This window comes from Mytilus galloprovincialis, chromosome 8 (genome assembly GCF_965363235.1).
Source record: "Mytilus galloprovincialis chromosome 8, xbMytGall1.hap1.1, whole genome shotgun sequence".
Taxonomy (NCBI): Eukaryota; Metazoa; Mollusca; class Bivalvia; order Mytilida; family Mytilidae; genus Mytilus; species Mytilus galloprovincialis.
This window is the reverse complement of record NC_134845.1, coordinates 67,929,109-67,953,088: the sequence shown is the minus strand read 5'-3', so window position 1 is coordinate 67,953,088 and position 23,980 is coordinate 67,929,109.

Genomic DNA, 23,980 nt, shown 5'->3' with positions numbered 1-23,980 from the left:
ATATATAAACCCAAAGAATAAGGCAGCAAACATTTGATTTTCTGGTGTGAGACTATGGGTTTTTTTTCTGGACAATTTTTTTTTCGACTGCGGCAAAAAACAATCTATTTTTTTTCGCGACAAGTCGAAAACATTTTTTTTCTTTCAATTTTAGCATTATACATATAGTGGTAGTCCAAATAATTATGACATCTTGAAAGGCTATTATATTTTTTTTCATTCCAAATAATTATGACGTCTTGAAAGGCTATTATATTTTTTTTCAGTCCAAATAATTATTTGGACTAAATATAGTGGCAGCTGAGGGTGAAACAAATAATTTTTTTTCTCAGAATCAAAAACAAATTATTTTTTTATCCAAAAAATAGAAACAAACTTATTTTTCCAAAAAAAAAACATAGCACGCCCCCCCCCCCCGAAAATCAAATGGTTGCTGCCTAATATATTATACAGTGGCGGATTCTGATACTGGTCCGCTTTATTGGGCCTATTTTAGTCGTAGTAAAGGGTAGATATACAGTATGAAAATATACGTACATATAATCACATGGCATATATGATATATATATATATATATTTCAACCACCAAAATAAAACGTAGTCCTATTAAATGATTTTAAATATAAACCCGGGATTGTTATAGAAACAGACTAAGCGAGAAACGGGTTCCTCAAGTTGATAAAACCAAGGATTTGTATAGTTAGATCTAACTATACAAATCCTTGATATAACAGTCTTTTTAAAAGAGCTGATGACAAGGAACTCTTATATAGTCATGTTTGCATATACATATATATTCAATATTTTTCAAAAAAAATATCAAGTAGTTTTTTTATCGATTTTTTTTTTTAAATTTTAAAATCGATACCATAAGATGTAAAAATATTTAACGTTTTATTAATTATTTGGCTTTGATATTATTCATAGATGTATAGGAAGATGTGGTGTGAGTGCCAATGAGACAACTCTCCATCGTGCACGTTTTAATTTTCTGACAAGGTTAACAGAAAGTAAAATATTTCTTGAAAAGCTTGCTTTACATGTATTCTAACCAAATTAAAATCGAAAACATTTGCATTTGTGTTTAACCTTTCAAATAAGGAAAACGAAACTCACGAAAATCATGGCAAAATAAACAATAAATATTCAGACTTTCTACATCTTATGGTACATTGTATATATTTTATAATAATCGCTCATAAAATTACTTTTTTTCAAATATCGATTTTGGTTGAAATGATAGGACATTTTTTCAGTGGGAACTCACTTTTGTTCTATGGTTGTATACATGTATACATGTATGTGTGCATTTGCGGATCCAGGGGAGGGGGTTCGGGGGGTTGGAACCCCGTTATTTTGGCCGATCAATGCATTTGAATGGGGACTATAGTTGGACCTCCCTTTTGTCCTGGGTTGGGAACCCCCTTTTAAAAATGGCTAGATCCGCCCCAGGTGCGTTAGTGTGTTTTTACAAATATGTGTAGTTCTTATTATTTGTTATGCATGTATGTCACAAGGAGCCTGTAATTCAGTGGTTGTCGTTTGTTTATGTTTTACATATTTGTTTTTCGTTCATTATTTTATATATATATAAGGCCGTTATTTGTGAAATCTTTTACATTGTCATTCCGGGGCCTTTAATAGCCGACAATGCGGCATGTGCTTTGCTCATTGTTGAAGGCTGTACGGTGACCTATATAATTGTTAATATCTGAGTCATTTTGGTCTTTTGTGGACAGTTGTTCCATTGGCAATCATACCACATCTTCTTTTTTTATATGTCTCAAGTATCATTTTACTTATATGACAATAAAGAATAACGTTACATGTATTTATGTTCCAGACCACATGAGTATTTGGACCTTACGCGTACGGTCCGGACCGTATACGTATACTCGTACGGTCCGACCATACGCGTACGGTCGGACCGTATGAGTATACGAGTACGGTCCAGCTGATGTTTTGGGATCATATGGGTTTAATATAAATAGATATTCATCAAAATCATTATTTTTAGTTATACAAATTGTTATTATTACATGTATATGGATAAAATGTTTAAGCGAAAAATTGAAATTAAATATGTATTTCTTTGAATATCCGTGAATCCTATTTTGGTACTCAAGGTGACACTGACTTCCACAAAGAGCGTCATATTTTTTTTTACAGTAACATAATTTGTACATGCACGTTACTTTGCATATTTTTTTTGTAAAGTTCCTAAATATTCTAAAACGATTGTCCTCCCACTCTAAGTTTACTTCCGATAACTTCAATTTCAATTAGCATACTTGGCTTCAGTTTATGAATTACTGACATGCTAAATACAGGAGATTAACAGATTAAATAAACGTGATTTTTTAACAGTTATAATATTATTTTTTTTAATTTTAATTACAAATGAACTTTTTACATTAATTTGATATATAAGTTATATTGATCTGTTATATAAGATTGTATCTGATAAACGTGACCAACTTCTTAATATTAGTCAGACCGTACGCGTACGGTCCGACCGTATGCGTATTTTGAAAATGTACGCATACGGTCCAGACCGTACGCATACGGTCCAGACCGTACGCGTACGGTCTAAATACTCATATGGTCTGGAACATTTATATTATATGATGAATGCATAAACTTCCTCTCTCAGTTTATTCTCCTGTTATGCTAAGGAACTTTATATCTAAATAGAGGTAAATGAATTGATTGTTGGTTGCTTAACGTCCAGTGGCAAATTTGCATCATATTCAGGACAAGTTGACAATAAATACAATATTATAGGTAGGTCTTGTAACAAGAATGATTGCCGGGGAAATTAATAATTTGTTGCTTTTATGTAGAAATTAAAATGATTATATATGCACATTTTGTAAACTTATGTACTGTCTAAAAAAAATCGAATAAGAAACGGCAAAACTTCTGTTTCGCAAAACTATCTAAAAATATAGAAATGTCAACCTTTTTTTGAATACTTTAATGCATAATCTCTTATGCTGGGACAAGCATTTGTAGGCAAACGGACAGAAATTCGACTCATGATAAATTACTTCCAATTGTTTTAATTAATGTATATGAGAAAAATTTTAAACAATCAATTGGCATTTTTTATATTAATTTTTTTTCACGCAAAGGACACCATGAAGCCATTTAAATACAAAGCCATTTTGACATCTTATCATTATTAGTTTTCAGGGGATCTTTTTTTTTTTAATGTGCATGTTTAAAAAAAAAACTTTCATTTTTAATAGTTCAAGAAATGAAAGCAATATTTTAACGCTTCTTTTTTAAGAAATTGTAATCTCATAACTGAATTGCGACTTTTTTTTTTGTCGTCCTACATTCACATTTTTAAATGTATATATATAGTAAAACGTAAAATAGACCCACGTGAAATTGATTTATTAACGTAATTGGACTAATTTCGATAATTATTTGAAATTGATTTTCGAGTAAGTGGCTATTTAGATAATTGATATTTTTACAATAATTAACAAGAATGTAGAATGATTTTCACAAGAAAACTTTCAACAAAATCTATTTTAGAATCATTATAAGAAAAAAAGAAGAAGTTTAAAATGAAAAAAAAATGGGAATTTGGGTGAAACACTTTTCAACCTATAATGTATAATAATGTAGCAGTTCAGTTTAAAATCATTATGAGATATAATTTTTAAAACTATAAAACCTTAAAATTGTTTAATCTTTTCCCTAATTAACTGACCAGGGTATAAAATGTTGTTTTTTTTTACCAGAGAATCGTATGCAAAATGTATACTGACCTTTTCTCTGCGCACTGTCTTCATGTTGATCTGTTTCTTTTGTAAATCGACGAAGTCAACGAAGTATATGTAATAATGATGCGGCGGTTGTTAAATAAATTAATTTGTTAATGAATTCAATGAAGATGACATTGACTTTTTGTTCCATTTTTTTGGGGGTATAATTACAAGATTTAATTGGTTATGTAAACTCACCAATGAAATTGAATGTCTTCTTCATCATTTAATGAAATTGGCATTAAACATGTCACAGGTGGGGGCATATGAATTAATATATTTGTTTATTCCTATGTGTCCTTATTTTGGAACACCTGTCATCACAAATTTGTGTAATACATATAATCCTATGTGTCAATTATTTACTTTATTTATTGTGTAAACAAAATGCTTACTAATACATGTGCATACATGTGCAACGGGCATAAATAAATATAACATACATAAAAATAAAGAACAGAAGTACGGGAGGGGGGAGGGGGCTAAAGATGGACAATTTAATGTTTGTCTCTGAAATATTTAAATCAATGCAGTATGAATTTATTGGAAAAAAGGACAAACATAATGTCATGTCTCCAACATCACTAACTGTGGTAAAAATACATAGAGGAAAAAAATACTTTGTCTTTCACTTTTAAAACATGTAAAATAATACTTTGGATGGGTTTTCAAACTTTGTTAGGGCATAGTCATACACATTTTAAAATAAAACACATGAGGTTCTGAGGGTGTTTTTTTTTCACTTCTCGATTTTTTAAATGTTTATTTATATATATATTTCCATTTTCAATTTTATATATATAAATTTTGATTTAAAAAATCATTTTCATGATTCAGACTATTATCATCAGAAAGTGCATCATAAGCCTATTTGGCTGGCTGATTATTTTGTATTTTAAAACATGTATTTATTTGTATATTCAAGTTGAACTATAACATGTATAATAAATAATTCTTCTTCTTCTATACATAAATATATGCCATGTTTCTTTATTTTTTATATTTTAACACCCCATTATTCTCTATTCATTTTATTTAAGCTCCTCATTATTTTCTATTCTTCATTCTTTAGCACCCCATTATTCTTTATAATTTTTGATATTTTTTCCCCGTTAACATTGTTTATATTTTTGGCCATTATTATCTATTTTGTTAACCCATATAGACCATCCATCATAAATTATTTGCAACTGATTTTTCCCTCATACTATTTTCAACAACTCAAAACAGAAAAGTCACACTTCATTTTTCACACTAAGAAAGATGTCAGAACATGCAGGACATGAATTCTCAGATCTGTTTTCAAAGAGAGAACAGAACAACAGATAAATACATAGACATTATATGTATAAAGAAAAGGTTACCCCTGTACATGTTGTTTTTATTATTTGAGAATTGAGTATTCAGCTTCACACAATTAATCACTCTAGTGAAACTGATCCTTTAGAAACTAATAGTTAGTAGTGGTGTCAACAATAATATTTTTGTCAGGTACAAATCAGAGACTGAAAAATTAGAATACAAAAAAAAATAAAAAAAGTATGTGATTTCAAATTGTTGAAGTATTGTACATATAAGAAATGACTCTATATACACATATAGTTTCATTTTAATACATATTCAAATATTGATTTGTCTTTTGAAAACAAGTTCATTTTAAGTTGACTTTCAGTAGCATGAATGTTAGACATAAACTATTCTGTTAGACATTATAATAGCTATAAAATAAATATTTAATCAGATGATGTTGTTACTTTTTCTTGGCGGTTATGAACAAATAGTCAAATTCATCATTTTGTTTTTTGTTGAAATACCCAGGATTACTGCAGATTTTAAATGTCATCAAATCATGAGGGTTTGGATGGGTGTTCTTTGATTCTCTATTCTTTGATTTAAAATTAGGGTTATTTTTATCTATTCTATATACTTTTGTCCAATAAGAATCTCTATTGTTCATATACAGGCACCTCATTTTTTTCTCTTCTTTATTTTTAGGGTCTATTTTGTCTAATCTTTCAGGGGCGGATTCAGCCATTTCAAAAAGGGGGAGTTCCAATCCCCACCACACCTTCAATGATATTTTTTTTAATTCTAATAACAATATAAGAATAAGGATATGTGACATGATTACTAATGAAACAACTATCCACCATAGTTGAAATGAAGCAGATGTAAGCCGGGCAACAATACAGTCTTCAACAATAGGAAAATCCCATAATATATACAACATTTTAAGTCATCTATTAAACATTTTAAAGGCCCTGACATGTATAGTGAAACAATTCAAAAAATAAATCTAAAATCCTAGTTTACAACAAAATAATTTCCAGAAGCAAATATGACAGCCAACAACAACCACTAGATTAGAGGCGGCTTGATCCTTACCAGATAGGCACATTACAATTTAATGCATTAATTGTCTGAATTCACTATTAAAACTTTGAGTTCAAATAAGTGGATGCAATGCAAGTTATTATAGGATACCATGCCACCTTCTACAATAAAATAATAAATTGTATGGGGGGGCTTTAAAGATCCCCCTGACCCCCACAAGAAAAATATAAAACAATTTAATTCAGAATTTAACTAATTTATAACAAATCAATTTATATGAAAGTCCCATTTCTGTTTAATTCCTACACATTTAAGATCATCATGATCCAATTCTCTTGAGCCCGTTATTCTCTATCTTTATTTTTTTTATAACGAGAAATAACATATATCTTTTCCTATTCTTAATATTGACAATTATTCTGCACATGCCCATGATGCCCATTATTCTCTATTTTTCAAATCTTTTCAATGCCACCAAACACTTGCATTTGGTACTGTACATTATATGTAATTCAGTGGCGGATCCAGAAATTTTCATAAGTGGGGGCCCACTGACAGACCTAAGAGGGGGCCCACTCCAGTCACGCTTCAGTGATTCCCTATTTAAGCAACCAAATTTTTTCCCAAAAAGGGGGGGGGGGCCGGGCCCCCTGGGCCCCCCTCTAAATCCGCCTCTGTAATTGCAACTCAAATATAATATACATGTTTCTAGGTCTTAAATGCATGTGTGTTTCATGCAGAAAACCTAGGAAGTAAAATGAAATAAATATTACTTCCATGATAAAACATGTAATAAACTTTTCTGTGCGAATTTTAACTACATTGTTTTAAACCATGCTTTTATGTTATGCATTGTAACAATATTATAGTTATTGGCAAGAAATACAAAATGAAAGCCACGTTATATTGTAGAAAGAAAGGTACAACAACAAAGGTTAGAAAGAAGTCTACAAAAACAATGCAAACTGTTCATCTGTTTAGGCAGCGGTTTGAAGATTATTAGCCGGTATATTACTATTGTGTAAATCGGTGTCAAGCTGTCCAATTAAACGTTATATTTAATAAGAAGGAAAAAGATGCAAACATAATAATAAATATTATAATGATACAGTTTGTATAAGTGCGTCGTTTGACGACTTCCTTTTAGAGATCGACTAAGGTGTCTTCATCGAGGTCCGCGTTTGTCACATGCTATTATTCCAAAGTTCGTTTCACATACGAATTTTAAATATACAGGTATCCGTCCGATCCGTGCATAAAATTAAAGAACGGACTGATCGATGACCGTTGTCACGGTAACTCTCACATAGCTTATTTGACGTATCTGACGGATCCAATGGGTCACCGATCACCGATCAGTCATCGATCAGTCAAACATCCGTCACCGATCATTCACCGATCAGTCCAGTTCACGTCAAACAGTAACGCCTAAGGTTGCAAGTACTGTAACATGATCTTAAAGAAGTCGTCTACGTTCTTGACATATTCCTATGGATCGGAAATGGTCCAGAGTTGTCGGCCAATTACCCTGACAGTTAGGTTTGTTCCGTAACATTCGGGGAAAGTCAAGCGATTGTGTCTAGACTGAATGTAATCGTGATTATCTCGTGACAGATTCTGATGTATCGGAATAAAATTGTATCAATTTTCTGTGTGTTCTGGATGTTGTACTCTGGAAGGTGCATGATCGTGAGAAATTTATTATTGCCGGTTTTGTTTGCCGATCGAGTCGAGATTTTATAAAGATCTTGCCAAATGTGAACATTATTTACCGAAGTTGTACCGGAAACGTCCTGTAATTAATACACAATTCGGCAAAGATATTCACGACAATTACAGATAACACTACGACGGCGTACAGACAAATCCGTTTGCAATGCGGTATAACAGACTGTGATAGAATTGCGTTCCGACTGTACCTGGTCATTCCTATTTTGGCGACAGTTTTCAAACGGGTATCTTCCGTCAGTATCTGTTCATTGTCTGTTTCTGTCTGATCTCTGTCGGATCATATTCGGTATAATTTGGAGGCTGTCGGGACAGATTCAGTCGTTTTGTGCCATGCGAAAGATACAAATCGGATTAGAATCGCAATGAAAACGGAATAATCGGGACAAATTCGGATGGATACAGCTTCTTGTTCTTGTTATCTTATTAATTGTTACCGTGATTCAATAAATGTTTCTACAAATTTAACTTAAAGTTAGAACTTCCAGCCACGATTCATAAGATCTAATCAGACTTTGGACAAATTGTATTCGGGAAATGTCCCGTAAAGGATGGCAGTAAAAGTCGTGAATGTGTGACCCCAGCTTAAAGTAAGATGATTTAGTAAAATTATATACAAGTGAACAGTTTGATTGACTTTCTATCACAGTATGTTTTTTATTCTGAATAATCAGCTTGACGTAACAACCCACACAATGCATTGTATTACAGTTATATAATACTCACCAGGTAGAAGCGTATTTTCATATTCCTACAAAAAGAAAATTCAGACATTAGTATCCGAGTTTGGATGATCAATAATTAAGAGATGCATGCTACTACACACAAAAAAAAAATATTACTAAGTAATTATATTTTACTTGAATTAAGTATTCTTTTTTATTACTCATTATTAGGAATTACGTACCAATTACTCACTATTACTAGTAATTACTTACCAATTACTCACTATTACTAGTAACTACTTATATTTTACTAGATATGAAAATATTTACTTGAAACAAGTAATTGTTTTACTGAAAAAGTGTGTCTATCAAAAAAATTACTTAAATTAAAACAAATACTAATAATAATTTTACTCTCTTGAGTAAATGAATTACTTAATCCATATTTAGGTAATAATTTACCCGTACTGTTTTTAGTAGAAAGAAATAACTTAGATTGAGTCATATATTCAAGAACTACACATTTGTTTTAAAATTTATATTAAAATGCTGTATGAAAGTTACCGGAATTACTTCTGATAACATGGATATAAAACTTGTTATTACCAAGTAGGTTAAGGCACTATATCATGTTGTTTTCTTGCATAAGGCTTATTATATATAATAATAAATGTTTCCTATGAAATTTGACTCCATAATTTAACAATTTCAACAATATGTAGGTTTAAGTCTGAAAATTGGATAATTTTGGATAACAACTTTCTTTAAACATGCAATTATTCCAACTTGGAAATATTTTTAATTATATGGAATTTGCATAATTTCCTGCGCTTGAAAATATTTATAAATTTCATGTATATTCTGTATTTTAATGTTCAGTGTGGCGCCCAACACTTTCTATTTCAAAGTAGACTACACATTTTCAATAGAATGTACTGTGCTGCGCACAACGCTTAATGTCTATATAAAATACATTGTATGGAAAGTATCATGCAATGCTTAAGAATAACAATGCAGAATAAACATTGAATTTCAAGCACAAAAAACCATGCAAATTAAATAATTAAAAATAATTCCAAATTGAAAAAAATAGCCTGTTTTAGATAATACTTTGAAATGCTTAAAAAATTTGATCGGAATTACTTAGTATAAGAATTACTAGTCATTACTAAACCTATTTTCATATCAAAATATCTTCAAATTATTATTATCTATTTTTAATATAATTTTTATAATGTAAAATAACATGACTTAGTTTTACTTAAATTAAAAATTAAATATTTATTATAAATGTACAAAATTGTATAATATTTTCTGTATTTTTAATAAGTAGTTTTTGATTTCAGACTGAAAAAATATTCGGCCAATCGGAATTAAGGTTTCATTTGACTTTGATAAGCTATTTTTTAAAATTGGCTGGAGCTCATTCACTTTTGAATTTAAACAAAAGTTTACAGAGTTTGTTGAAATACTTACACGAGTTACACACATGAAAGGAAAGGAGAACCTTACAAAAAGGACACTTTGTGGGTTTTCATGTTTCTGGATACTCTTTGTGTACTAATTTAATTAAATGTAACACAAAGAGTTGCCGGGGAGGTAGCCCATGTTAACTTACAACAAACAATAGAAATGGCTTATAACAAAGGCTAAAATATATGATCATTCTTTAAAAAGGTATATTACTACTTCAAATTATATGCATTAATAATAAAACAGTGTAGAATTGGTATTTTGATCTTTAAATATATTATAAAATTTATATATAATTTATGTGTAAAAGAATTACTCAATAAATATTAAAAGAATTACTTACTTTTGTTAATACAAATAATCAGTATGTATTAAAAGAATTACTTACTATCATTAAAAGAATAACTTAATGTGTATTAAAAGAATTATTTACTTTAATGAAAAGAAATACTTACTTTTATTAAACAAATTACTTACTTTTATTAAATGAATTACTTACTATAATTAAAAGAAATACTTAAGGTGTATTAAATGAATAACTTACTATAATAAAAAGAAATACTTAAGGTGTATTAAATGAATTACTTACTATAATAAAAAGAATTACTGAGTATATAGGAAAGAAATTACTTAAGTATTCATTAAAAGAATTACTTATGATACATTGAAAAATTACTTAAGTATTCATTAAAAGAATTACTTATGATACATTGAAAAATGACTCAAATTTAATTACTACGTAATTACTTACAGTTACTTGGCATTATTAGGAATTACTCATTTTTTGACAAACATTTTTACTTGTTTTTTTACTTAATTTGAGTAAATTAAATACTTGTTTTAAGTAAATTCAAGTAATTTTTTTTGTTTGTATAATAGCTAACATCTTTCTGAGGAAATGGCAATTACAATGTATACTACCTCCTTTTTTGCTGTTGTGTATGGCACATAAAACCTCTTTGTACATAAATATATCACAAAACAAGTATCAATATAAAAATATTAAAATGTTGGTATGAATGCGAATGAAAGCTCCTCTAATGCCTCATTGTGCTGAAACACCTGTATTTTTCATAAGACATGCAATATATAATCACAAATAAATAAATATATACAAAATAAATAAATCCAGAGAAGATTACTCAAGTGATGTTGAACAAAACAGAACAATTGATTATAATATGGTCAATTTGGTAATGCGCCTCAATCTTTGGATCACAAAAGAAGTTCGTCATCAAAGAAACTATATGTAGAGATATTTGCTATATTTCATTTTTCATTTATTTTTAATGATCGACTGAACAGTAATCCATATGTGCTGATTTGGAGAAAAATCATTAAAAATATTTCGCTCGATACTATCTTTTGATTGTAAGAAACTTCTGTCCAAGTAAATCCAGTATATATTATGAATCTTATAAATGTTTTAAAATTTTTTAACTGCAGACTGTTTGCAATGCTAAATGGGAAAAAATAAGTCTATTTATAAGTAAAATACGGGAAAAAATTGTTTTTTTTTAACAAAATTTAATTCTAGATACTATCTTATGATCAGAAACAACACTTCTGTCCAAGTTTGGGACACATCCAGGAAAGTTCAAGAAAGTTATAAAAATTTTCAAAATTTAAACCACAGAGTAAATGTTATGTTACTTGACAGAAAAACTAACTCCATTTATAAGTAAATTACGGAAAAAATGGAATTCTATTTTTACAAAATTTACTTCTGGATACTATCTTATGATCATAAACAAGCTTCTATCCCAGTTTGGTATCAATACAGGATAGTTTAAGAAAGTTGTTAGATTTTAAAAACTTTAACCACAGAGTGAATATCGGGTGACGCCAACGCCGCCGCAGACGAAGACGACGGAATGTAGGATCGCTATGTCTCGCTTTCTTGACTCAAGTCGAAGGCTCGACAAAAATGAGTCTCACTTCGTATCCCGAGGATGATTATAGTCTGTAACCCATATAATAGCATTGTTAACTGTCTATTTTTTAACTGAATATTTTGAATAAATTAATTGCGTTTGTATTGCTTTAACATAGTTTTTGAAATATAACAGGAAAGAGTGTAAAGCTTATCCCAAATTTTAATTTATTGTTGATGTAAGCTTAAAATGTTAAATAATTTTACTATATAATATTGTTGCAAAACCAACTTGTGAAGTAGTGCCACTTAGTGATAACATATGTGTATCATTATCAAGGATAAAATTAAAAAAAAGGTAGTTATCTTAAAATAATGTATAGCTTTCTCAAAATTATATGACATACATTATAATTAGTCTGATGTAGAAAAAATATTTCGTCATTTGTTTTTTAATTTTCTTTCTTGCTTTTGTATATGGTTCAACAACTCCCTTTTGAAATTTTTAAAGAAAAGCAAAGATTATTGAAATTAAGGAATAGTTCGGAAAACATGGAAAACAAGATTGTGGGCGAGAGGTGGAGTCAGTGTACATTTGTCATGCTGTCATAGATGTTTTATTAAGCAAGAACTTTAGCGTAATTCACCCACATTTAAGACATAACATATGCATCACAAAAAAAAACGTTATTACTGAAACAATTATACATTTTCAAATATTATCAATATTGTTGCAATAAAAAAAAATTCAGAAATTAAGGTCCTATGTTATGAGTCATAAAACAAACTCTTTAAACCAAATATGTAAAAGTGTCTCAGCTTTGAAATTAACAATCATATATATCCAAGTTTGAAATATGAATAGAAGAATTGAGAAACTGCTGCATAACCGCCTATATATATAGCTATCTGCAATGAATTGTACTGATGTACCTAATTGTTTTATGACGTAATGTAACTGCTCTTGGTTGTATATGTGTTCAGTAAATAAATAGTTAATAAAAAGGATACATATGTATCTTTTACCTTTAGTATCTTTATCATGTCTTGGTGTCCTTCGACCACGTCTATTGGCTTTTCATCCTGACATAAACATATATTATTTTGTTTGTAAAATATAACAGAAAATCGATAGCTGCTTTATGAAGGTATATCTTAATTTTAAAATAATGGGATAGAACTGATATGCATTCGCGGGAAAAATCTCTTCATATTTAATCTTGTAATCATCAGTCGATGTGTTTGTCCAGATAAATTTAAGTGTAATAATTTGAGCTAAACCACTTGCTATTACGGAATAGTTCTGTAATGTTTAAATAGAGTGTCTTTAAATCGAAATAAGAAGAATTCCGTATTGCACCAAAACCCTATTCAGAATATGTAGAGTAATGTTAACCAGCAGTAATAACGTGTAATCCTAGGAATAGAACATCTTTATGATGTCGAATAATTCTAGTATTTTAAAACAATGATGAAACAGCAAATCAATAATATAAAATTATCAATGACATTATTTGTCAATACTTCATGATTACCTGGCTTTTATTAACCAACTAAGTACATTATTGCAAAAAATGACTGGTTATTAAAAATAACATTTTTTCAGTAATGGCCCTGTTTTTCTGTAATGGCCCTGTTTTTATTGTAATGGCCCTGTTTTTCTGTAATGGCCCTGTTTTTCTGTAATGGCCCTGTTATTTCTGTAATGGAACTGTTTTTTCTGTAATGGCCCTGTATTAATGCCCAGCTTGTCTGTATTAAGCCCATGGTTAGGGTTTTTAATAAAGTTAATAAAATTAAACTGTAAAGAGTATATTAATACCTTTTTTGTTTTTTATTTAATTAAGTAACCAGCAACAAACATTAAAGAACAATATACAGGGATCACTGTTCATCCTGTTTTCAACACATAACTTCTTTCAACTTAATATCTTGGATATTTGGTATATTTAAAGCTTGATCATGATGAAGTACAATTTTTTTTTCAAACTAAACTGTCATTAAAGAGTAAGAGAGTACATCAAGTTGGCAGCAACACATACACTTTTTTCAATTGGTTAATAAATGTATTAAGAAATGGGTATTTTTATAATGGCCCTGTCATATGTCCTTGGTCAGTAATAATGGCCTCGGATGTCTGTTGCCTCGGGCTATTACAGACTTCCTCGACCATTATTACAGACCTTGGACATATAACAGGGCCATTATAAAAATACCCATTCATTAATACTATATATAGTAATACAATAAAGTGATAGAAAAAATACCACAAATTATACATGGAACTTTTGAAACAATTAAAACCTCAGTATCAAACAAAAATAAAAGGATAAACAAAGTCAACAGTAGTATACCGCTGTTCGGAATTCATAAATTGACTTAGAAATAAATAAAAATAAATCCGGGTTACAAACTAAAGCTGAGGGAAAATCATCAAGTATTAGAGAAGAACTACGACACAACACTAAAATTCAACACACACAGAAACGAACTATGATATAACAATGGCCATTTTCTTGACTTGGTACGGGACATTTTAAGAAAACATGGTGAGCTGAACCTGGTATTGCGGCTAGCCAAACCTCATGCTTATATGGCAATGTTAAATATAACCAAGGAGATCCTCAAACTCCAACTTTCCATCATTACGATAATAGGAATATGAAGATCCAATGATATAATTACAACTGTTTTAGGCAAAGATGACGCACAAACAATAAGAATTTTTATTTCATCTACACAGAAGAATTGTTGTTGTTATGCTATTGTTGTTGAAAAGATATATTATAAGCATCAGAAAAGGACATAGTCGAATGTAAATTGGCGTAGTATTACAAAGTGAATTCTATAAATGATAATTTTCACTAGTACTTACTTTATTGTTTAGTATATTAGGATCACAATATTTTTTTAACAAACATTCGACAATTTGACGGTGATTGTCTCTGGAAGCAATATGTAGCGCAGTATCTCCATCCTTAAAAAAACAAAATATATGCTAAATAGTATTGTTGCGATAAAATCATTTGCCTTTTGTATTTACATCTTTTATCTCTGTCTAACACAAATTGGGATGTTTAAGAATTAACAAATTATGAAATCTAAGAAACAAAAAAAAGGGTCAGGAATTTGACCGATACATGCTACTTAAGGGCATGCGATACAGTTACAGGGAAGGTAATGACGTTGCTAACGTAAAATGTTATTTTCGCGACGTCAAACTGTGACATATCGGGAAAAGATGCATTTTTCGACTGATTTTTATCATTCAAACTGATTTAATTTGAAAACGAGTTCATGGACCCCTATTTTTTAAAACAGCAATTTGTTTCATTTTGCAAGGAGATTCTGTGACCCAAACTTTATAAAACTGTAAATAGCGCAATTTTTTTTAATTTTGATAAACATGCAGCAAAAAATGACGTTTTTTCCTCTATCCATGAACATTTGATAAATATAGAGTTATTTCGGAATAAAAATTGCATAATTTTTAATGATACTTATAAAAAACAGAAATTACCGATTATTTAACAAAAACCATTTTGTGTTTATCTTTTAAAACAAAAAAGTTATGTCTTTCTTTCGAAAAAGAAAATACGGACACAAATCTGAATTTTTAGCAAATATACAAAATTTAGAACTCATTTTACTCAAAAAGTAGCACATGAAGGTATATTTTTTATTACATATTTGATTTAAGGAGGTAAAAAATAGCATATATGCAAATATTCATCAACTTGTAAATACAGGTTCAAAACTGTATCGTATGCCCTTAACAGATTTGTGTTGCTCTACGAAACGCTGCTTTATTTTTGAAATGAAAAGTGTCAATTTTGTCTTCTGTAATTAAGATTGGCAGCCTCTTTCAAGTTTTGTTTTATTACACACATGTAAACCAAAAGACGAGACATCTTTAGACACATATATTTCAAAACAAAATGCAGTAATTGAGATGTTCATGAGCATGTAAGCAAGTAATTTTTTGGGTATGGATAACAACAGGGCGTTGTCAAAGGAGAAAAGTAAAATAATCTTCATTTACTTATTGTCAGGCAATTTTATTAAGATACCGTTAGTTACTTGAAATTAGGTATTTTGTATTTACACTAATACGGCTCACAATATTACAAACACATCCCGTATGGAATTTACACTATGATTCATGAAAATATTACAAAATTAATCTTTAAAAAGTTATGTTGGTAATAGCATTATTTCACTTCGTTTTATCATATTTTGTCTTAACAAATTTCAAATTGTTTTGTTTTGTTTCATTTTGGTTTTTGCGCTTTGCTCTTTACAACTTCCCTAAACGCGAAAAAGAAACATATCTTTTCATTTAGCTCGTGTTTTTATTTCTAATTTTGTAATCAAAATTTTAAAAAAATCAAGCTTTCCAAAGCGAAATTATTAAAACTGTGCGTTATGTTTAAAATACAGATTTAGATATCTGAACTATAAGATTTAAAAAAAATAGATTTAAAATATAAAAATGTTACAGTCATATGAAACCTCAAATAAAAAAAAACATATATTTTTTATAACAAATGGATAGTTGTCATTATTAAAATTATGTACACATACGTTTTTTCTGAAGAACATTCTTTAAATTGTCTACATTTGAAAAAAATTACTCTTTTAATTGATTGCTTCCAGGAAACAATTCGCCGACATATTTTCCGTGTTCAAAGGTACCTTAGTGTAACCCTCTCGTAAACATCCGGTGATCGTTATAGGCATGGATCTGTCATTTAAATAAACTATTATCTGATTGTACATGTTATACACGTGCTCAATATCCATGATTGTTTGCTAATTGTTTACTATAAGGTGACATCAGGTATCGAATATGTGACATTTCTTATTCGACCGCACAGAACTACGAGTAAATATGTCCAAACAGGAACATTTTTTTTTTAGTTTGATCGGTGGAAATTAAAGACGGTGTAATATAAACCAGTAACAGAAAAAACATTTCACCGTATAGTATGTAGGTAAGATAATCAAGGATTAAAGATGATTTCCAGCGGATATTAAAGGAATATTCAATTTGATAACCTGTAAATACAATATGAGTATTAAATTTTTTTACAAGACCAAACACCCTGTACAGTTTTGCAGGAAGAAAAATAACTCTTCCATGAATCATTTCTGAATACAAGTCGACAATTGTGTGTTCTAACTATTAATTGCCGCTAAATTGACATTCAAACACGTCCTCACAAAAAGGACTTTTTAATTCCCTTTTTGTTTGAAGGTCTTTTAATATCAATATTGATTTATCAGTGAGCTTTTCTATTACAATAAAGCTAGACAAGAATCAACTATTGTTAAATGCGACTCCAATTGTTCAGTACATTGGTTATTAACAGAGCTTGATAGTGTTATGTGAATTGCTATGTTTTCTACAAATTAAGTGATTATTTTGCGATTGTAATTTAATTCCTATTCATTTGTTTTAAATTGGTATATCGAATATTTAATGTTCAACTCACAATGTTCTGTTGATCGACATCAATATTGTGGTCAATTAGCAAATCGACAATTTCTGTATTCCCAATTTTTGCAGCTCCGTGCAGTGCCGTCCAACCATCCTTGGTAGAAATTTACAAAAATAATCGTCTTAGAGTTTGATAGAAATGAAGACAACCGCCAACGCGAAGTAAATATACATAGTTGTTTACTTTTCTTGACTAAAAGTGAATGTTTCATTACCATCCTGAATCAAACAAAAACATGTCATATTGTGTTTGTATTCGTTATCGTGTTTTGAATGTCTTCTTGAATTTCGTACATTGAATAGAATCGTTTTTCACAAATTCCTACAGTGACATATTTTGACATGGATCAATATTGATTCAAAACATTATCCAAACAATAATTTTTTAATATCTTTGTTTTTGGGGATATACTTTTGGTTTTGAGGTCTGCTTAGTGTTATTTAAAGAACTGCCAACACAATAATTTTATATAAAAAATAAGAAAATGTGAATTATTATTAAATAGTAGAGAACAAGTAATACCTCAACAAAAAACACAAAAACACGAGGAAGGCCGAATATTTCCCCAATGTTATCGATAACAGAGGCCACAAATAGTTGTGACACTATTTCCACATATCTCCCCTTTGTGATTTTATAGTCTGTTCTGGCAGATGTTTCAATCACATTAGCAGTGTTGGATAAAATTTCAGTTCTGGAGAAGCTTAGAATTTATTTCACACTCATATAAACTGAATATTAGTTGAGATTAAATATGTCAATTGTGCAATGTTCATGACGTCAAAACAAATGAAATGTTTGCTTTAGTTACAGTTTTTATAGTTCAAGGTTAAAGCAGATACTTTAGCCATATTCAGAAAACAATATTTTTTTTAAATTTAAATATTTCATTCGAGCGTCAATTGTAAACAAAACGAACGTCTGGCGTACACTATATTGATCCTAGTGTATATGATGAGTGTGTTGGCACCAGGGTATCAAAACTATCAACATAATTTTTAAAACACGATCTTTTACCTTTATTTCGCATAAATGTAAACTTTCATCTAAATGAAAATCCTGTCCTGAATTAGTCACTTAAGACACAAAAGGACGTAGAATTGTTTGATTGTTTGTACTCAGGCAGGTGTAAAATTATCTATAACAGGGGAAAAAAATACTGAGCAGAAATGAAATCATTTCTGACACTATAAAACAGAAGAGCAATCAGTTTTCATCGTCACTTCGTTTGCGCTAAGAAATGAGTAAAACAGTTAAATGGTTAAAGTGAAACATTTGAACATTTACATGCATGCTAAAAGTATGAACATTGTTGTTTGTTTGTTCTTGTTTAAATCAAAATCAAGTTAAGGTATTAAACATAAATCAATTTCTAGTCCTTTGTCTTTATTCGTACCGTCTTAGCCATTTAATTACACATGTAATATTGATTTCTGCTTTGTAAGCGAGAGCAGTATCCCACAGCTGATTAAGAGATTATTTTTCTACCGGAATGTTAAGACTTTTGAATTGCATATGGACTGATACAAATAAATTGTGTAATACAAGAGAAAGCTTATTCTGTGATTTTGTTCCTTTTTCTGTGGATTTGCTCATATATGAGGTACCCTTAGAAACAACTAAAAATGGTTTGAATATAGGTTAGTTATCATGATCTATAATTAAATGTGGTCTACGGTTCACTTGTTGAACAGTTCATGCTGTTAACATGATAGATGAATTAACACACAATGTATATTTTTGAAAAATAAAAGTTTTGACTATGTTCTATATAAAGGGAATTATGTAAATTAAATAAAATATCACAAAACGTTTAATTTCTCTTTATATCAATCAAATCTATTTATATTCGTATGAAGAATTTTTTTTCAAAAATGTTCTTTTAACGTTGAACATCATTCCTTCATGAACGTCTAGTTGTAGTTCTATTATTGTTATTGTCGGTCATATTTTAACAATATTCCGTTGACATTGCAGTTGGATAATATTTTGTAATAGATTTCTAATGTTGATTTGTTCTATAACTATTGTATATGCAAACATTGAGGTAGTGTAAGAATACGTATTCCCCTTGATCCCTTTTCTAACGTTCTAACGTGTGCAGTTGTTCCGGGTTTTCAAAATTCACATATAATGTAATTATAAATGGTAACGTCCAGCATCACTTAAGAAACATTTATTTTCAATATGCACATAAGATTTGAGTTAGTATTGCTGATGTATTATCAAATATTGACACATGATTGGTGATATGTAACTCACTTACCATATCCTGTAAATTTCGATTAATACCACTTTCAATAAGCAACTTTGCGATTTCGGTTTGCCCGTTAAATGCAGCCACGTGAAGTGCAGTATCACCATTCTGTATAACGAAACACGTAACGATGTTAACAAGCTTTAATTATAAAGGACTTGAGTCAACATTGTGTCGTATAATGTGTACCAATTCGATCAATAAGCTTATGTAATAATAAAAAAAACTATAATATTGACTTTTAATTTCTTTCAGTTGCCACTCGCTCATAATAATAAGGCAACCATTTTTTATAGATGATCAAATATGAAATCTAAGAAACAAAACGAAGGGTTCGGAATTTGACTGATACATGCTACCCAACAGCTTAGTGTTGCTCTACGAAATGAAAAGCGTATATTTTTTCTTCTGTAATTAAGATTGGCAGCCTCTTTCAAGTTTTGTTTTATTACACACATGTAAACCAAAAGACGAGACATCTTTAGACACATATATTTCAAAACAAAATGCAGTAATTGAGATGTTCAAGAGCATGTAAGAAAGTAATTTGTTGGGTATGGATAACAACAGGGCGTTGTCAAAGGAGAAAAGTAAAATAATATTCATTTACTTATTGTCAGGCAATTTTATTAAGATACCGTTAGTTACTTGAAATTCAGTATTTTGTATTTCCACTAATACGGCTCACAATATTACAAGCACATCCTGTATGGAATTTACACTATGATTCATGAAAATATTACAAAAGTATTCTTTAAAAAGTTATGTTGGTAATAGCATTTATTTCACTTCGTTTTGTCATATTTTGTTTTAACAAATTTCAAATTGTTTTGTTTTGTTTCATTTGGGTTTTTGCGCTTTGCTCTTTACAGCTTTCCTAAACGCGAAAAAGAAACATATCTTCTCATTTAGCTCGTGTTTTTATTTCTAATTTTGTAATCAATATTGAAAAAAAAATCAAGCTTTCAAAAGCGAAATTATTAAAATTGTGCTTTATGTTTAAAAGAAAGATTAAGATATCTGAATTATCAGATTTAAAAAAAATAATTTAGAATATAAAAATGTTACAGTCATATGAAACCTCAAATAAAAAAAATGCATATATTTTTTATAACAAATGGATAGTTGTCATTTTTAAACTGATGTACATATACTTTTTATCTGAAGAACATTATTTAATTTGTCTACATTTAAAAAGTTTACTTTTTTAATTGCTTGCTTCCAGGAAGCAGTTCGCCGAAATATTTTCCGTGTTCAAAGGTACCTTAGTGTGACCCTCTCGTAAACATCCGGTGATCGTTATAGGCATGGATCTGTCATTTAAATAAACTATTATCTGATTGTACATGTTATACACGTGCTCAATATCCATGCTTGTTTGTTAATTGTTTACTATACGGTGACACCAGGTATCGAATATGTGACATTTCTTATTCGACCGCACAAAAATACGAATCTGTATACATGATATATCTAAACAGCCAGACTAATGCATCCCCTTTATCACGGGTATACAGTCAGATGAGGTATATCAAGAAATGTCAATATTTTTATGTCAAAGTCAATCGTTCAATAAATTGAAATGAAGGTATACATTAATGCGGCAGCAACTCAACGATAGAGACAAACAGAACATTAAGATTGGTACACAGAATGATCTGAAAATCGTTCAATGACTAAAAAATACGGAGTTAATTTAATAATATTCACCATCAAGTATAAAAAAAAGAGAATGTGTTATGATTGGTCATAAGACAACTCTTACCAATAGACCAATTTATGAAAAATATAGCAACTATAGACCACCGTTCGTCCTTCAACATAGACAAACCCCTTATTTTATAATTAGATATCATAGACCCCTTAATTACAAATGTAAAATAATTCTTACGAGAAAACAAAAAAATTAACAAAAAACAAATATTACCACGGCAACATACGACAACCACTAAATTACAAGCTTCTCTCTTGTGATAGGCACAGTCAAATATATACCAACAGGAACATGATCAAATTTGTTTTATCATTAAATATGTCCAAACAGGAACTTTTTTTTTAGTTTGATCGGTGGAAATTAAAGACGGTGTAATATAAACCAGTAGAAGAAAAACATTTCACCGTATAGTATGTGTGTAAGATAATTAAGGATTAAAGATGATGTCCAGCGGATATTATAGGAATATTCAATTTGATAACCTGTAAATACAATATGAGTATTAATTGTTTTTACTACACCAAACACGCTGTGCAGTTTTGCAGGAAGAAAAATTACTCTTCCATGAATCTTTTCTGAATACAAACCGACAATTGTGTGTTATTACTATTAATTGCCGCTAAATTGACATTCAAACACGTCCTCACAAAAAGGACTTTTTAATTCCCTTTTTGTTTGAAGGTCTTTAAATATCAATATTGACTTATAAGTGAGCTTTTCTATTACAATAAAGCTAGACAAGAATCAACTTTTGTTAAATGCGACTGCAATTGTTCAGTACATTGGTTGTATAAGCATTAAATGAGCTTGATAGTGTTATGTGAATTTCTATGTTTTCTACAAATAAAGAGATTATTTTGCGATCGTAATTTAATTCCTATTCATTTGTTTAAAGTTGGTATATCTGATATTCAATGTTCAACTCACAATGTTCTGTTTATTGACATCAATATTGTTGTCAATTAGCAATTCGATAATTTCTGTGTTCCCATATTTTGCAGCTCTGTGCAGTGCCGTACAACCATCCTTGGTAGAAATTTACAAAAATAATCGTATTAGAGTTTGATAGAAATGAAGACAACCGCCAACGCAAAGTAAATATACATAGTTGTTCACTTTATTTGACTAAAAGTGAATGCTTCATTAGCATCCTGAATCAAACAAAAACATTTCGAAGGACCATATCATATTGTGTTTGTATTTGTTCATCGTGTTTTGAATGTCTTTTTGAATTTCGTACATTGAATAGAATCTTTTTCAGAAATTCCTAAAATGACATATTTTGACATGGATCAATATTGAGTCAAAACATTATCCAAACAATTATTTTTCAATATCTTTGTTTTTTGGGATATACTTTTGGTTTTGAGGTCTGCTTAGTGTTATTTAAAGAACTGCCATCACAACAACTTTATAAAAAAATGAGAAAATGTGCATGATTATTAAATAGAAGAGAACAAGTATTACCTTAAAAAAAACACAAAAACACGAGGAAGGCCGAATATTTCCCCAATGTTATCGATAACAGAGGCCACCAATAGTTGTGACACTATTTCCACATATCTCTCCTTTGTGATTTCATAGTCTGTTCTGGTAGATGTTTTAATCACACTAGCAGTGTTGGATAAAATTTCAGTTCTGGAGAAGCTTTGAATTTACTTCACATTTCTATAAACTGACTATTAGGTCAGATTAAATATGTCAATTGTGCAACGTTCATGACGTCAAAACAAATGAAATGTTTACTTGTATTATAGTTTTTATAGATTCAAGGTTAAAGCAGATACATCAGCCATATTCAGAAAACAATATTTTGTTTTATTAAAATATTTTATTCGAGCGTCAATTGTAAATAAAACGAACGTCTGGCGCACACTATATTAATTCTAGTGTATGTGATGAATGTGTTGGCACCAGGGTATCACAACTATCAACATAATTTTTAAAACACGATCTTTTCCTTTTTAGTTCGCATAAATGTAAACTTTAATCTAAAGGAAAATCCTGTCCTGAATTTGTCACTTAAGACACAAAAGGACGTAGAATTGTTTTATTGTTTGTACTCAGGCAGGTGTAAAATTATTTATTACGGGGGGGGAAATATACTGAGCAGAAATGAAATCGTTGCTGACATTATAAAAAAGAAGAGCAATCAGTTTTCATCGTACCTTCGTTTGCGCTAAGAAATTAGTAAAACCACATTTACCACATTAAATGTTTAAGGTGAAACATTTAAACATTTACATGAATGCTAAAAGAATTAACATTGTTGTTTGTTGGTTCTTTTTTAAATCAAAATCAAGGTAAGGTATTAAAAATATAAATACATTTCTAGTCCTTTGTCTTTAGTCGTACCGTTTTAACCATTTAATTACATTGATTTCTGCTTTGTAAGCGAGAGCAGTATCCCACAGCTGATTAAGAGATTATTTTTCTACCGGCACGTTAAGACTTTTGAATTGCATATGGACTGATAAAACTAAAATGAGTAATATAAGAGAAAGCTTACCTTTTTGTGTGAAAATGCTTAAATAGTAGGTACCCTTAGAAACAACTAAAAATGGTTTGAATATAGGTTAGTTATCATGACCTATAATTTAATGTGGTCTACAGTTCACTTGTTGAACAGTAGATGCCGAAAGCCGTTATCGAGTAA